The sequence below is a fragment of the Pleurodeles waltl genome, chromosome 3_1, assembly GCF_031143425.1.
Source record: "Pleurodeles waltl isolate 20211129_DDA chromosome 3_1, aPleWal1.hap1.20221129, whole genome shotgun sequence".
Taxonomy (NCBI): Eukaryota; Metazoa; Chordata; class Amphibia; order Caudata; family Salamandridae; genus Pleurodeles; species Pleurodeles waltl.
Genome location: NC_090440.1, coordinates 1,643,795,927 through 1,643,813,974, shown reverse-complemented (window position 1 = coordinate 1,643,813,974; position 18,048 = coordinate 1,643,795,927).

Here is an 18,048-nt window from a genome sequence, read left to right as displayed (position 1 = left end):
CCATAAAAATAGTCATTTTCCGGTAACGCATGGGATTTTGATGCTAATGTAGCTCATGCGTCATAAATATTCACACAAACTACGTACGCATCAAAAAATTTACACGCAAGATGGAAAACGGGGCGTAAAGGGGACAGGAAGTGATGTTATAAGATATCCTGTTTACAAACATGGTACAGTGGGTGTACTTTCACTTTCACTTTGCAGTCTGATTTTTCTTGACTGTGTGGCTGTGTGCTGGTCTTGCTCTCTCGTGGATTGTGTATATTGTCTCTTGTGTGGTCTGTCTTTTGTCTTTTGGTATATCCTTAGTGTATTTTGTACCTGTGTAAGTGTTTTGGTGTCTTTTATGGTTGTCAGAATTGTATTTGTACTGTCAGGGTCTGTTTGTGGGTAATATTAGTTGGGGTAGTTTGGGTCCATCATTGGGGTTTGTAAGTTTCCTTTTTTCTACTTTCTCTTCCTTTATTTTTCATTTTATTGTCAAAACTTTTGTACTGTACCATGTCGGAAAGGGCGAGGCTGGGGCGCATGGGTGAGGAGGAGCTTGGGGCATTTGTGTGGCTGGTGTGCCACTTCCTTCGTATGATGCTGGAGGCAGGGGGCCGTGTGATACAGGGGTATCACAAGGAGGCAAGACGGCTGCGTTGGGCAAAGGTGCTCTTCCACCTTAAAAGAATATTCAACATCTCCCGGAATGAGCACCAGCTGAAGCATTGCTGGGATGACCTGGTGGCCCGAGAGCAGGACCTGCTGGACCACCTAGGTGTGGTGATCGGTGGCCCTGTTGGTGAGTATCACATTGACAAATGTGTACAATAAATTGCTCCTGAGTGACAGTAGCAGATGTCGTGACGTGCTGCATGCAATGTTTGTGGCAATGTGGAATGCAAGTTGAACAAACTGTTAGTGTACCAGTAATGAGATGTATAACACATGTTAATACATGGTAACAATGCAGTCCAGAGTTTCGTTGAGCCATGTCCGACTATTATTCAGGGCCATATGTACCATGCTATTTATAAGTTTCACTAATGGCTAAGTTTACAGAATTTTTGTGTTTATGTCAGGAAACATATTCATTCAAATGCACAAACCTACATTTGCCGTTCTGCTATTAGATTGCACAATCACAAAACAGGGTTTTCCAGTGCCATTTAGGATTAGGCGTTCAAATCCTATTTCTTTTATTCTTGTGCCCAATTGCCGGGACTAAGCTATTGCAGTTACCATCCGTTTCAACTTGGTGGAAACCCATTTTCAAAAGGGGAGGGGTCACCATGGGCTCCCTTCCTCTTTGTCAATGCATGGTCACAAACTTGTTCTGAGCATGAAGTTGTGCAATGGACCACTGACTGCTTCCAAAAATCTCTTTTAGTAATGAAATAGGTTGTTAAAATACTTTCTGTACACCCCTGCTGAAATATTGCTGCATTTCAATGAATATTTACATCTTAATATGAAAGCAGACACAAACATGGTGGTCTGCTGAGCTCAGCAGGCCAGCATCCCTGTGAGTGCCGCCATTCCCAAGGGGTTTGCAAAATGAGACCAGCCTCATCATGATTGGAGAGGTAGGTCTATTGCTACCCCTTTTTGGATTTGCAAACACTGTCCTTTCAAAGGTTCTACCTCTGATCATCCAACTTGCTAATTGCTAGTTGCTAAGTCTTGCAATGTGTGAATCACAATACCTGATATAGGTACATATGGCCCTGAGTGACACTTTTCATGTGCAATGACTACACCTGTGCCCATGCATTCTGTCAATGATGATCAGCTAAGACACTGTAAGCATTCCACCTTTCGCAGTTTTGGAACAGCAAAGCGGGCAATCAATGTTTAGCGTTACATTGTCATCATTACACAAACACGATCCCTGCCATCATGTTGTCATAGGGGGCATATACGGCTTAGGGTACACTGCCAATGGGGCATTGTTACCTACATACAACAGTGCCACACCTATTATGGACCACTGAAAGCACAATAATTCCTGAATGGAAATCGACCCACATGTCCTTCACACAGTTACACATTGTCCCTTGATGCACAAGCCACAATACCTGAGTCACAAAAGTGTGTAGTGAGGTTTAGCACCACATGATTGTTAGGGCCAGCGCATGTGTGCATATGTGTGTCTATCACTCATTGGAGTGACTGTGTCAATGCAAGTTTGCAGTGGTATGTCTGTTGGAGTGTCTGTTGGAGTGTCTACATGCCTGATGTGCAGCTCTATCATATAAAATGTCACACACTGTGATATGTTGTGCCCACGTTTGTACAGTGATCAGACATTGAGCATATATCTCCCTTCCATGTTTTACAGGTGGACTGGCCTCCTATACCATTGGGGAAGTGGCTCGATTCGAGGACCCCGACGAATCCTGGAAGTGTGAAAATGTCTGTCCTGTGTTGTGATTGCAGCTGTGTGTGTGTGATTGACTCTTGTGTGTTGGACTCATTGCAAGATATGATGAGCTGGCACATGATCTGATATGTGACTTGACTGGAGGTTGACATAGTGTTCCATGCAAGGGTTACACATTCACTGGCAGAAAGACATATCTTGGGAGTCTTGTACTGTGCAATAGGCAGCAGCAGGTGAACAAGGAGATTACTAGCCACATGTAGGCCCACATTTGAGTTGGAGGTAGTCCAGTGTCAGAATATTGTCACCAAGTCATATCCTAATTTACACAAGACAGTGATACATCAGTTTTCCACACTAAATTGCACGTCCCTGCATTGTAATGTACATGTAGGACTATATGGGTGACTGTTACCCAGCATCTAGCCCCAAATGGTGTACTGCCATTTACGTGGCACTTAAGTGGTATGTTATAGGTGCATGCAGATCAAGGCAAGATGTGTGCTTGTATCAATGTGTGTGATTTAGGAAATATGTCAGTGAGATCTGATGTTGATGGTTGTTCACAAATGGAAACATGAATGTAGATATGATTGACCAATGGTTAACTCACTCCTAGTTGGCAGGCCTCCTTACATGTGTTCCACTCACTAAATCCATTTACAGCTGGACATGGCTTTGTGGTTGTCCTTGACGGTTGAGATGATGTGCTGCATGCCCATCCCCTCTGAGGCACAGGGGTAGGGGGAGAAAATATATGTAGCTAGGTGTGATGGTCACAGTGAAGATGACAGACATCTAATTCAAGCATGCATGTGTCCCAAACAACAATGACCCCTTATGATTAGCAACTGCATACCATCCTGCCATTTCCATACACAAATCACAGGTCTTGTGTGCCTTGAAGTTGATCCAGATGATAGGGATTAGTCGGTCTGGCACACGTTGAGTACTTGCTGCATTTGCATCGTGACACATTGCACTACATAAATGCACAGATCACTTAATTTGGTACACACCTTGTTGTGCTTTGCTGTGCTGTTAAATACTTGATAGGTAGGCCACTTTGCCATGTCACTCCTCAGGGACAATCTATCATCTGTACTGTGATTTGGACTGCATGTGCAATTTGAGGGAGAGTGTTAGATTACCATCTGTACATGCATCACACATTGATGACACTAATGTTTGCCTGTCTCTTTTTACAGCTGCCAACATGAATGCCGCACAGATTTGAGAGTTCCAGAGGCGGGCAGTGCGATACACGCACATCCTGGATGTGGAGTCTGGGTTTCAAATGATGGCAAGACGCTTTCATCAGGAGAGAGCCACTGGAGCATGATGGGCTTTTAGCCAAGGGGGACCGGCATTGGCCACAACAGGTGTCGCCACCACCCTGACTGCAGGCAGTGGCACAGTGGGCACCAGCATTTCAGCCACACCTACTGCACCCTCAACTTCAGGAGGTACAGCCACGACACCAGCTGCACCGTCAATTCCACCACCCCGACCATGGCACCTGCAGTTGCTACAACATCAGGGACACAGAACACCACAGCAGCTGGTTTGGACATGGCCGCATTCAGGCAACTACAGAGGGACATGCGGAAGGTCCTGACGACGGACAGTCTCCAGCGTGACGTTGCTCGTAATAGCCAGAGACTCAAATCTATACAGAAAACTCTGAGGAGGGCAAACCTCTAAGTCTTGCATTGCCTCACCCCTAATTCTGTCCCCTCGATCCTCTTACCTTATACTGTTTATTAGTGGGTTTTGGGGGTTTAGTGATAGGTTAGAGTAGGCTATTACTTTAGATAGGATAAGTAGGTTGGGGGAGTTATATTATTACGTGTTAGTTTGTGGGTGGGGTTTGATGCTGGTGGTTTTGAGTATTCTTCCATTAAAAAAAAGAATATATATATATATATATATGTATATATATATATATATATATATATATATATATATATATCAAACTCCAACAGATCCTAGGAAGAGGCGCGCTCTGCATCGGTGCCGGCATTGGGGAAGGACCTAATTCCCATTAATCTTGATACAAATTTAAAATTGAAGTTAAAGATGCCGCACTCACAGGATTCCAATAATCTTCTTTTATTTAGCACACGAAAACTCCACCAACTGACACCAACGCGTTTCGACCTTCCCGGTCTTGATCGCGGTCAAGACCGGGAAGGTCGAAACGCGTTGGTGTCAGTTGGTGGAGTTTTCGGCATTGGGGAAGGACCTAATTCCCATTAATCTTGATACAAATTTAAAATTGAAGTTAAAGATGCCGCACTCACAGGATTCCAATAATCTTCTTTTATTTAGTACACGAAAACTCCACCAACGCGTTTCGACCTTCCCGGTCTTGACCGTGATCAAGACCGGGAAGGTCGAAACGCGTTGGTGTCAGTTGGTGGAGTTTTCGTGTACTAAATAAAAGAAGATTATTGGAATCCTGTGAGTGCGACACCTTTAACTTCAATGTTAAATTTGTATAAAAAAATATATATGTATATATATATATATATATATATATATATATACATATATATATGTATATATATGTATATATATACATACATATATAAAAAAAAATCCAAATATAATTGTTTAGTATTAGTCAGTATCTGTTTAGGTTAGTATATGTTGTCCTACATGTGTCCTGTCATATAAGGGGGGTTGGGGTTAATGTTTAGAGTGTTACATGTGGTAAGTAAGTTTAGCATAGGGTAGATAGGGCCAGTTGTTGGTAATGTATAGTTAGGATAGTTTAGGTAAGTATAGGTGTGTGACATTGTTTTAAGTTTTCTTTTAGACATAGTTAATAAAGTTTTAGGTACTCCTTTACAGTATGTGTCATGTGCTTGGGGATCTGGGCCTTTGCATGAGTGTACAGTGGCAAATTTGTGTTGCCCTGTGTTTCCGTCCTGCATCCACATCCCATTCTTGACATGTTTATTCCCACTTCCAAATGAGCTGTCACATTGGCAGCTACAACAAAGCTACTTCTCTATGCATCTGCCATCCATTGTACCCACCACTCAAGGTGACTATGGTTCCCATGTATTGGACAGGTAGGTGGGCTTTTTAAGCTGTCATCGTTTGGATCCTGTGTTGGAATCTTGGCCACTGTGGGACCTCTGCCTGCAGCCTGATGTTCATGTGAACCCTGATAAACTGAGTGGTGTCAAATTCTTATGAGGTTAACTATACAAAATTCACGCCTATGGGTTTAAATTGTACTCCCAGGTGACGTTATTGTCCAAACACTCTTACACAGCCATTCCTGGGGTATGTTGTGGCTGTGGCATCTATGTTTAGAGTCAAATGTCACATACACAATGATTGTCTTGTAGGGGATGTGGCCAATATTGAGTTTAATCTGGCAGATACCTTGGGCCCGACATTTACAATTTTTACACAGGATTTGACTCATTTTTATAAGGCAACAGCATCACAAACTTACAAAGTGCAATGATATTTTGTGAGTTAGTGGTGCTTTTACTTCAGAAATGAGCCACGAGCAGCACAGATGATTTTAAAATCCAGATCCTTGTACATAGATATCAGCCCACATTATTTATGTGCTCTTGTATTGACATTCTGTGACCATTGACATGTTACATGCATCACAACTCTCCAGCACAGTAGATGTGTCACATTACACAGAGACAAAGTGGTTGTGTAAGAGCTGTTTATTTTAAGGTGCTGTAGTGCAATATTTACACAGTCCAGGTTTCTAAGTCCATTAGTGTGAAGCTTTCTATTGTGATGCAACACAAGTGCAATGTTGAGGGACATGTCATTGGACATGCTGCGATGGAGTGTCATTCAGTGCAGAGGAACATGATTTGCCAATTGGGTAGTGAGAGACAATTGCAGTCCATAGTGGTAAGGTTAACAGTGTGCCCGAAAAGAGTGCACGTCACCAACTGTAGCAAGACTGGCATGTTGTTAAGCACGGGACAAAGGAAAAACAGGGCCCATGTGGCATGGGCTGGTGCTACCGGGTACTCCTACGGGTGAAGGTGATCTGTTCCACGTCTTCATCCACTGATGTGTGTCTTCTCCTCTGCCCTTGATGGTGGTGGTGGTGGGTTTGAGGGAGCAATACACACGTCAGTGATTGGAGAAGTGGACTCTGAATTCCCGGTAGCTGCCAACTATGGAACTATTTAGGGAATAACTGCAGCAAGGAGGAGCTGCTGGTTATTGAGTATGGGAGCAACATCCCTGTGGTAGGCAGCCATGTCTGCCCTGAGGGAGTCCTGATTGTTGTCATGCATGCAGTGAAAATGTTTGGGAGGCCAGGTGTTGTGGCAACTCCCTCACTGCAGTGGTGATGTCCCTCACACACTGTTGGAGTTTTTGCAGTAGTGATTGTTGGACTTTCATGGCTTCTGACTGCTCTGCGGACGTCATCCTGCACATGCGCATCCCCTCAAGGCTGGCTCCATATTTTGCATCCCCACCCGCACCTCCTTGGGCAGCTCCCGCTGTACGCCCACAACTGTCCTCTCAAAGGTGGTCCCAGTGTCATCAGAGTCCTCAGCTGTGTTGGAGCTGACAGGTCGTACTATTGGGGTGGTGGGTGGATCCTCTGGGATGGCTGCTATATGTGTGCTCCTCCTTGCGACTGGAGGTGGTATCTGGAGGGTTCCCAGGACATCCTGGAGGGTTTCCTGGCTGATGGCTGTCAGCTTGTCATCTATGTCATCAGAGTAGTCCAGCACAGGCAGATCCACAGGATAGCCCTCGTCCTCTGCAATGAGATATTGTACAATTAGCGTGTCTTTGTTGTGGCAATTGTAATATGACATCACTGACTTCCTATTGGTGGAACATTGTAATCTGGGTACCCATTCATTGTTCCTGTCATTAATATTTGCATTCTCACAGGCCTATGCCCCACCTGCATGTCACATGTAGTGTGGGCAGTTTGGGGAATTGTCTGCGTCACATCCTCTAGGTGTAGGTTATGTCCAAATTGTGTTGTGCCAGGTTCTTGTCCTACTCAACCCTCCCTCTGCTACCATTAGCATGGTGAGGCCTTGCAATGCCTGTTGGTGTTCTGATGCCACATGTACCACACATAACAATATGTCCCTGACCCAGTGTATCATTTTTCGCATACACCTATACGGTGGTGAGACCTATCACCATACCATGTATTGCATTGGCATGACAGGATACAGGTGCCAGCACTGGTAGTTTCTCATGTTGATGTTTGCGTATGTGTGCTACATTGAATTGCACTGATGGGCCTGGCAGATTTCCATTTCCTCTTCTGACTGTGCGGGTGTGTTTCACTAGCTACACACATATGTCCTCCCCATCAATGCTGTTGTCTTAGCACTATGACACTTGAGATGTTGCAAGGTGGCATTGCAGCTATTGTAACACAGGCACGGGGCAGACCCTGGAATGGGCAGCATGGGTATGAGATTACTGCTGTGTACTTCATAATGTAAGTGACAGTGCCTGATGTTTATTGAGTCTGTGGACATGAGCAGTTGACAGGAGTTGCACTTGGAGGGGATTGATCACATAGTCATCCTGAACCCTCATTTTGAGTGTGTTTGTGCCATGGACACCTAACTGCCATTTCCTAATTGACAAGCACACACAGCACAGGGAGTAGTGGCAAGTGTTGTCAATGGTAAATGCCGCTTGAGGCAATGGCCTGAAACTGGGCATTGTCCTCTAGTTTACATTCTGACAATACTAGCTGTCGTGTGACAGCAGCCCAGTTTTACGTTCTACCCTACCCTCCTGGACTGTTTTTGCCTTTCCAGCAGCCTTAGCATGGCGGTGTGCCCCTATGCAAAGGTTGTTAGTGTTGTGTTGTGCTGTGCCCCTGGATGCCCCTGCACAGCCCATGCACCCGTGTGGTGCCCCTTTGCTCTTTCCATTGCCTGATTTTCATGGCTGACATGAATTGTGTAGTAGGTGTGTACCCTCCCCTTCGTGCACTTACAATTTAGGCATTTTTGTCCCCCATGCAACTTACCCTGCATATGTGTTGTTTCCTAGAAGTCTGCGCTGTCCTGTGATTCCTGTGATGATCTCCTCCAGGATGATGGCTGCAACCATCTCCTCCATCTCGTCCAGGGCCTCCTGCGGTGCTGGACTCCCACCTTCGGGCTGCAGTGCTGCCTTCCTGTTCCTTGCCATTTTCTCCTTTGTCCTGCACTTGCACTCATGCCAGCGTTTCTTACACTCAGTGACAGTTCTCCTGACCTCTGCCACACTGTTAATCTTGTCCACAATTTGTTGCCAAATTGCCTCACTCCTCCCAATTGGCAATTTTAAGGTGATGAAGAGTTGATGCTGGTGCTTCGTCACCTCTCTGACCAGTATTTCATGTTCCTCTGCGCTGAAACAACACTTCCTTTTATTCTTGTCTCTCCCCTGGATCTTGTCTGTGTCCTCCTGGCTGGTTCCTGGTAGACTGAGGTCTCCCTGGGGTCTCCCCTGGCTCTGGGATCCATTTTGGGGCTCCTTAGCACTGTTTTCTGCGTTTGCATCGCTTTTTGACACTAATGCAGTGAAAAATGGCACATATACGGTTTGCGACGTTGTCCGAGTCGCAAACCGGATTAGAGTTATTTTTCCTGTGTTAACGGCATTTTGCTTTACGACACGGTGCAATGGTTAGCGTAAAAAAAATCACTCTAACCTGTTCTTAGTGCCACTGTGTGTCTAAGTGTAAATAGTAATGGCAGTAGCCCGCAAAAAGATGTTTAACACAAAACTACGTAAGCGCAGTTTTGCATCAAAAAGTACAAATATGGCCCTTAGAGGTGAATGGAACCATACCTCCAATACAGAGCCTTTCTTTAATGAAGAAGGGTATTCACAAGAGAACACATTAGTGCATGCAATGGATTCAACTGGTCGATGTTATGAGATAAAAGATGGAAGTCCCATTGAAAGAGAAGAGATTGTTCCTAGAAATGTTGAAGAGGTTGTAGGAGAAGAGGTTCAGAGACAGGTTCCTGTGTATTAATGGAATTGTAGCAGTATTTGTACTATTCACCAGCAATCAATTGATCTGTTGAAGACATTTGTACGGGAATTTCCACACAGAACTTTGAAACAGAACATTTGTATTTTGCAAGGATTAGATCCATGCAAAGCTAAAAAGCATACCAATTTACAAGGACATTCGTTAGCATGTTTATCCAAAAAAATGTGCCAAAGCACCTTTGATCACTTTAGGATGTTGGCAGTTCATCATTCAAAAATAGGAAGTTTAGTTAGGAGACTTTACTTTGTGAAGAGTCCGGCATTACCTTTAGGAGAGATGAATAGAGTACTATTTGCATGGTACTGTACAAGAGGTAGAAAAAGCTTGTTAGGATGTGCAGTTTCGGTTCTTTGGACCTGAAGACCAATCCAGGGAGAGTGAGAATTTGTAGGTACCGATATTCAGGAAGACATTTCAGGTATTGCTACTGACAATTTTGAACAAGAGATTCTAAAGTTTAATGCAACTTGTTCTGAAAGAACAAACTATGTTTGCATTTGCTGTGGGCATAGTTACTATAAAAGTCAAGCACAATATTTTGATGTAGTTTCCAAAACTGAAAAGGAAAACAGAGAAATGTGGCAAGAGTTAGCTGCTTATTTATTTGTAGAGGAACATCTTGACTTGTCCATTCAACAAGTTATATGCAAGCATTGCTATGATAAGTTAGAGGATCAGTTAGAGCAGTGTATACCAGGTTAGAACTTGTGACTATTCCAGAATAATTACAAGACTTAAATGTATATGAATCTATCCTTATACAACCTGTACACCCTTTTCAGGTGATTATACAAGTGAAACCAAAGATAGGTAAATTGCATCCAACAGAATTATTGAAAAGCCTTAAAGGAAGAGTAGTGTATTTGCCATTACACTTAGAAAAACATGTTGAAACTGCAGGAATAAACAAAGATAATGAAGAACACTTATTATTCTGGGAAATGGTGTACTGACTAAGAATAAAACAATCTGTCAAGAGTTAGTTGATGTTAATAGAGTAAAACCAGGAACATTATACCTGGTACAAAATAATGTTTATTATAAAACAGTTGATGTGGAACCTAATGTACCCAATGCTGATGAGGAGAGTTTCCCAGAAGTGGACAAATTGAAAAGGTAGATCCATCTCGATCAGAGCAAATTTGTGAGCACTACAGCATACATCCATTGCATTCCAAAGAAGTCAATAATGATGCTATGGACCTTTTCCAAATGAAGCAAGCTAAAGGAGCTATCGTGAGTGTGTGGGAAAAAAAGTTTAGAGACTTGTTGTTTTTCCCACTTGTTTCCCCCTGGAGTAGGAGGTAGGTATGATGTCCGACCCATACAAATACCGGCAGCTGAATACCAATCAACACAACTATAGTCAGAGGATCCAAGACTCAGACAGTGTACGCCATACATATTACACCTTCTATTTTGAGAATGATTTGTCTGGACTTTCATATGTAGTGAAACACATTCTAATAACAGGAGTTAATCTTCAAAATATGTCTGCAAGAGATTATATCAACAAAGTTCAAGAAAAGGATGAAAACTTAGAATAACTTAATTAATTTAATGGCGTGTCAATGTGGCATAAACAAATATTGGCTCCATCGTCATGGAAAACTGAAGTGAATGCTGAGAAAAGTAGGACCACCAACCTGGTTTTTGACATTGAGTTGTGTAGAGTATGCATGGGATGATCTTATTCAGTTCTTGAGAAAAGCAACCTCTGATCTAAAAGTTATCAATTCGAAGACAGCTGGAGATCTGTGCTCATTAGATCCTGCTAATGTTTGTAGATTTTCAACCACAGGTTCCAAGCAATGCTTGCTTTTATGTGCAACAAAAGCAATCCTACTCTTGGAGAAGTAAGTGATTTATTTTGGTGGAAAGAGTATCAGGCAAGAGGTGCTCCTCACATTCATGTTCTACTATGGATAAAAGATGCACCCAAATTTGGAGCAGAAAGTGATGAGTCTGTGTTGTCTTTTATAGAACAGTTTGTCACATTCTATACCAAAAAAGACTGGTGAAAAAGGTCTCAAAGAACAAGTTTTGCATTTTCAAACACATAGATATGGGAAATACTGTTGTCATACATACAGGTCCAAAGAACATTTTTATACAAGATGTTGATCTGGATATCCAAGACCTGTCATTTCAAAAGGAAGGGTAAACAGCTTCTTGTCTTCAGGCAGGCATACACTAACATGGAAATCACTAAAGAACACATACAACTTTAAAAGAAGTGAAGATTCCAAATATATCAATGACTGTAATACTGTGATTTTTAAAAGGTGGAATGCTAACATTGACATTCAATTTGCTGCAGACAACTCCATCTCTGTGGCTCAATGTGTGACATAATACATCACAAAATCTGCAAAAACAGAGATGCAGGAGAAGTGGGAGGAGATTTCTGCAGAGAATACACTTGGCAAGAAATTGTATTCTTTCACCTTAAAAATGCTTTCGCATAGGGAAATTGGGTCCTATGAAGCCTCTAAAAGGACAGGTTGCTTATACATAGAAGTGGTAAATATATTATAGCAATGTTGCAACGATGAAGAGCAGATGGATGAAAATTGGACACAGATTACAAACTTTAAAGCAGGACAAATATCTATTTCTGGGAGAACATACTGTACTTTGGCAGCCATCTTACATAGAGGTCTTAATATTACATCTGAACATTATACTGTACATTTAAAAATGCAAAGTGGATGGACAGAATGCAATGATAGCACTCTGCAATTCTTACAAATACCCATCAGACTACTTAATTCTTATTTATTATTTCTTCAACCAAAGTTCTAAAATGGATTGGTGGGATTATATTGGATAAAGACTTCTTTCTTGGTGGATCATTACTACATAAGACATCATTCGGCCTAAGAAAAGTAATGTCTTCAAAAAGATGTGAAAAACTGTGATGGGCATAAATGTATTCAAATGCTTTTCACACAAAAAATGGGTATACAGCCTTCTCTGTATGTTGATCTTCACTGCTTAAGGTGTAATTCAGCCTATCAAAGGAAATGTCAGCAAAAGATATAGAAAAGTGAACTGTGGATGAATATGTTCATACTTTTTCTATGAAAAAATACCTATATAGTCTACCTACATAGTCTTCCATGCGCATGGATAATTACTCTTTAAGTCAATATTCAGCCTGTGGGACTCATGTCTACAAAAGAAAATCTAAATTTAAACAGTGACTAACATCTGTTTATAATCTGTGTACCAGGTACAATAATAAGAAACATGTTTTTAGGATTCATATGTTTCTTTAGTATAGTAATTCTAGTTTAAGTATTTTTTTAGACACTATAGTGAGTGCAAACCACAGTTATTTGGAGTGAAATACTGTGAAGTTATGAGTGTTATGCATAATATTGTTAATTTTAATTAACCTGCTAAGACCCATATTTAAGAAAAAGTGGTGCATCAGCTATGATGCTCCACTTTTCTTGCGCCCCCACCCCCATCAGCACCTAACAACACCATGGTTGTTCTGTATTTATAATACGGCGCACAATGGCAGTCGTTAGCACAATAGCAACAAAATATTTGATGCTAGTGTGGCGTATTGCTACATTACTGTCAAAAATGTTGAAGCAAGTGCAGCAAAGTGCAAGGAGGGCCATAGCTTACCATGGGACCGTCATTGTAATGCCTGCTCTGAGTAGGCATTAAAAAAAATGATGCCAAAAAAGGCACAGTGAAATCTTTGAAATGTCACTGCGCCATTTTTGCAGGCCTCTCTAGCGCCGGAACACACCTCCCTTCCATGCATTGTGCCTGGCGTAGGCACATCGTGGTGCAAGAGGATACAAAGTGGCACAATGCGTGCATTGCTCCACTTTGTAAATATGACGAGGCAGAAAAGCCATTTTAGCTCCGCCTTAGCAGAAAAAAAATAAAAAATATTATGCTATGGTGGCACTAAGGTGGCGCTAGAGGTTCTTAAATATGCCCCAATGTGCTTATGGAGTTCTTTCGAGTCCATGTAACTGTTTTTTGTCTTCACTGTTTAGAAATGAGCATCTATATACACTTCTTTTATAGTGAAAAACTATAGTAACTAAGAACAGTAGACAAGCAAACATAACATGTCTATATAATATGTATAATTGGCACATAAAAAAGTTGCTTATGTTTTGTTATAAATAATAAATTTGATATTACAGATTAATTACTTTTAATAGCTATAATAATTACAGCAAAGTTGAATTAATATATGTCTTCCTTTTCTTGAAATACAGAACAGAGGACATTTTTTTGGGCAGCAATGCAGGTAACTAAATGTTGCTGCATTAATACATAATACATACATATTCTAATGCAGGCAGTTACTCATGCTTACAGGCACTTATGAACCCATTCAATCATCCATTTAGCCCCTCATACACCCATTGACTCACCTATAAAGCCACTAATGCATCCATTCACTCACCCATACAGCCACTTACACATTCACTGATTCACCCATACAACTACTCGTGCATCTTATGGCTCATCCATACAGCAACTTATGCACCCAGTTACTCACCCATACATCTACGTATGCACCCAGTAACTCACCCATACAACTACACAGGCACCCATTCACTCACCCATTCACCCCTGATGCACATAGTGTTCGTGACGTGATCCCTTACATATCACGTCTCCATCGCGGCTCACAAAATAATATAACAACATGAATTTAAAGATATCTATTTATAATTATAATAGTTTTTCTAATATTATAGTAAATGTCTAACCTCAAAATCTATTTTAAAGCTCTATATGAATAGTAATTAATACTATTAAAAATAGGATAGATACGCGTCTCCATCATGATGTCGGAAATACATCGGCCATGGTTCGCGCATCCACCGTGACTCCACAAAACCATCTGTAAAATAACTTTTCTATACAGAATTGTATTTTCTAGCACTCAATAAATGAATCTCTTTATGTGATTCATTCTTAGGAAATGTTTTCATATGAGTTTTAACAATATTGAAAATACAACAATGACGCAACTCCAGGTCGTAAATTCATTGATCACATCTGAAATGACATCAAATATGACATTGTCGAAAAACAAAAATAACACAGCCATTCATACCCCCATCGAAATATTCCTGCATCCACACACAGACGTAGTCACAATCGCATCCATTGATCCACAACACTACTTGCACACTACAAACACTTGCTTACACAAGCATAAATACAAAACTCACTCACCCATTTGCCATTGGGTTTCCACTCACATAGCTACTCACATACCCACTCACTCCCCATACAGTCACTCACACACCAACTTCTACCTGTGACAAACGCTTACATAAACTTATAACAATAAAATACAGGCACTATCAACCCACTCCCTCACTGAACGACCTAGTCACAGACCCACATATGTACTTAATCACTGAAGTCAGTCATCCATACAACAACTAACACACCCAGTCACTCACCCATACATCCGCTCATCCACCCAATCACTCACCCATAAGGTCACCTATACACACACTCCCTCACCAATACAGTCACTAAGACACACACACTCATTTATATAACCACTCACACGCCCACTCACTCACCCTTACAGTCACCTATGCACCCACTCACTTACCAATACAGTCACACACACATACTCACTCACTTATATAACCATTCACAACCCTGTCACTCACCCATGCAGTAATTCATATACCCACTCACTCACCCATCCACCCACTCAATCACCGATATACCTAGTCACTGAGCCACTCAGTCTGCCATAAAGTCACACAGAAATCAGCTGGCTTATGCATCAAGATACTTCTACACCTACTCGCACACCTATACACTCTGTGACTCACAGACTCTCTCACTAACATAATCACAAACACACTCTGCCACTCATCCATGCACGCACTCACACACCCACATACTTGTACAGCCACTCATATCACCAGTGATTTAGTCAATGAACCCACTCACTAACTCACCCATTCACCAATACAGATACTTACACATCCACTCAATCTCCACACAGTAATGCAATCAATCACATACTCACCCATGGACGTCCTGACACAACAAGTCACACATTTCTAGAACTACTTACACTCATTGGATGAGGTCATAAGTGATGTAATCAGTGATGTAATTTCAGATGTCATCAGTGAGGTCATGAGTGATGTCACTGATGTTACAGTTAGGTCAAATAACTATAATGTTTGAATTTCTATGGTTTTGTACGAAATAAACATCACTAAAACCTTTGTTTTTTTTAAGAGACTATATATAATTGATTATATCTACATTTACATATATATATATATATATATATATATATATATATAAGGGTGTGTATAGGTTTATATATATATATATTGATTGTATATCTATACATTTATTTATATATGAGGGTGTATGGGTTTTTGGGTGGCAAGGGTGATTTTAGGGATTAGAGTGGGTATGGGTTTTTGGGTGCAAAGAGTAATTTTAGGGTTTATGGTAGGTATGGGTTTTTGGGTGGTAAGATTATTTTTAGGATTTAGGGTGGATATGGGTTTTTTGGTGGCAAGGGTAATTTTAGGGTTTAGGGTAGGTATGTGCTTTTGGGTGGCAAGGGAATTTTTAAGGTTTAGGGTGGGTATGCATTTTTGGGTGGAAATTATATTTTTAGGGTTTAGGGTACATTTGGGTTTTGGGTGGCAAGTGGTATTTTAGGGCTTTGGGTGGGTATGGGTTTTTGGCTGGCTAGGGTAATTTTAAGGTTTAGGGTCGATATGGGTTTTTGGTTGACAAGGGTAATTTTAGGGTTTAGTGTAGGTATAGGTTTTTGTGTGGCAAGGGTCATTTTAAGGTTCGGGTAGGTATGAGGTTTTGGGTGGAAATTGTATTTTAGGGTAGGTTTGGGTTTTAGGGTGACAAGTGGTTTCTTAGGGCTTAGGGTGGATATGGGTTTTTGGGTGGCAAGGGATTTGTAGGGTTTAGGGTAGTTATAGGTTTGTGCATGTCAAGGTTATTTGTAGGGTTTAGTGTGGGTAAGGGCATTGGGTGGCAAGGATAATTTTAGGGTTTAGGGATTGCGGGTTAACAGGGTTATATATATATATATATATATGTGTGTGTATGTATATATATATATATATATATATATATATATATATATATATATATACATATACAGATTTAACTCTATATAAATACATATGCAAAAAAGTTTTACAATAATTGTAAAGGCTTTTATTGTAAAAATAGGGTGATATATATATATATATATACCTATATATATATTTAGCCATATATAAATATACAAATACATATAAACATATATACACACATACATTATTATATATATATATATATATATATATATATATATATATATATATATATATATATATATATTTATCCTTACCTGCAAAAAACTTTAAAAATAGTTGTAAAGCCTTTTGATGTAAAGACGCTGTTGTGGTTCCTGCATCGTTGTAATGTAAAGCCATCAGTCGTAAATGCCCTCGATGTTCCGTCATACATCCTTTCTAGCCTGTCACCTACTAGGGAAATGCCAGAGATGCAGAATGTCCTCTCTGGTTCTGTGAAACGGTGATTCATGAAATGACTAACTTTTTTTCTGGATGTCCAGCAAAGCACAGTGCATTCCATAGGTTAATATGGGAGCGTCATTTTGCTTTGAGCAGGCTTTAAAAATGACGGAAAAAATGGTGCAATGAAATCTTGTAAATTTCACTGCACCATTTTTTTGGGCCTCCCTGTGTGGGAACGCATTGCGTTGTGTCACTTTGTAAATATGGTGCACGGTGGAGGCCTCCATAACGCCTCCTTAGCGTAAAAAAAATAATGGAGCTAGGGCAGCGAAAGGAGGCAAAAATTGAGCTAAGGCAGCGAAAGGAGGCAAATATGCCACCATAGTTTTTAGAACAAAATTCAAGATGGCTGAGCCCACCTCCGTCTTGTAAAGAATTAAGGGGATGAAAGATAAGGCGAAAGATGCTAAGCTTTAGCTCACTTGTTTTTCCTCAACTGCCAGTTTGCCAAGAAAGTACATTGTTCCAAAAACTTTAGCATAGTTCCTCAAAGCACGCACTCGAGGGAGAAACAATGCCCTTTGCTTGTTAGGTCAAAGATTTAATTAACCTTCTTCCAGCATTCGTGTCCTCTGGCGCCTTTTATAATTATGGACAGTAACGAAACGTTCAGAGAACGTTCAATAATATATTCAGACACACTGCAACAGTATTAAACCTTTTTGAAACGTCCTTTATTAGAACACCGTGTTTAGATATAAATGTTCCCGAATTGTTCGTATTTAAATGCTCTACGTCTGATGCAGTGTTGATTGTATTTAAAGCATGCTAATCAGTGCATGTACTCTGTTTAATAAAGACAACGCAATCCCTAGTCGAGCTTTGTTGACCGTGGGAAGTAGCGTTTCCTTCGTAATCACTATAGCCATTCAACCAGGCCACTGAGGCTGGGAAAGACATTTAAGCGTTGCCATATTTCCTGAAATAATAAAAGGCTTACTCACTGATGACATGTAGGACTTCCATGTTTTGTCCTCATTTTGGAGTTACTTGTCACTTTATGTATTGGAAACATTTGCTCAGTTGACCATTCTTTTAAGTCTAAGTGGCATCCG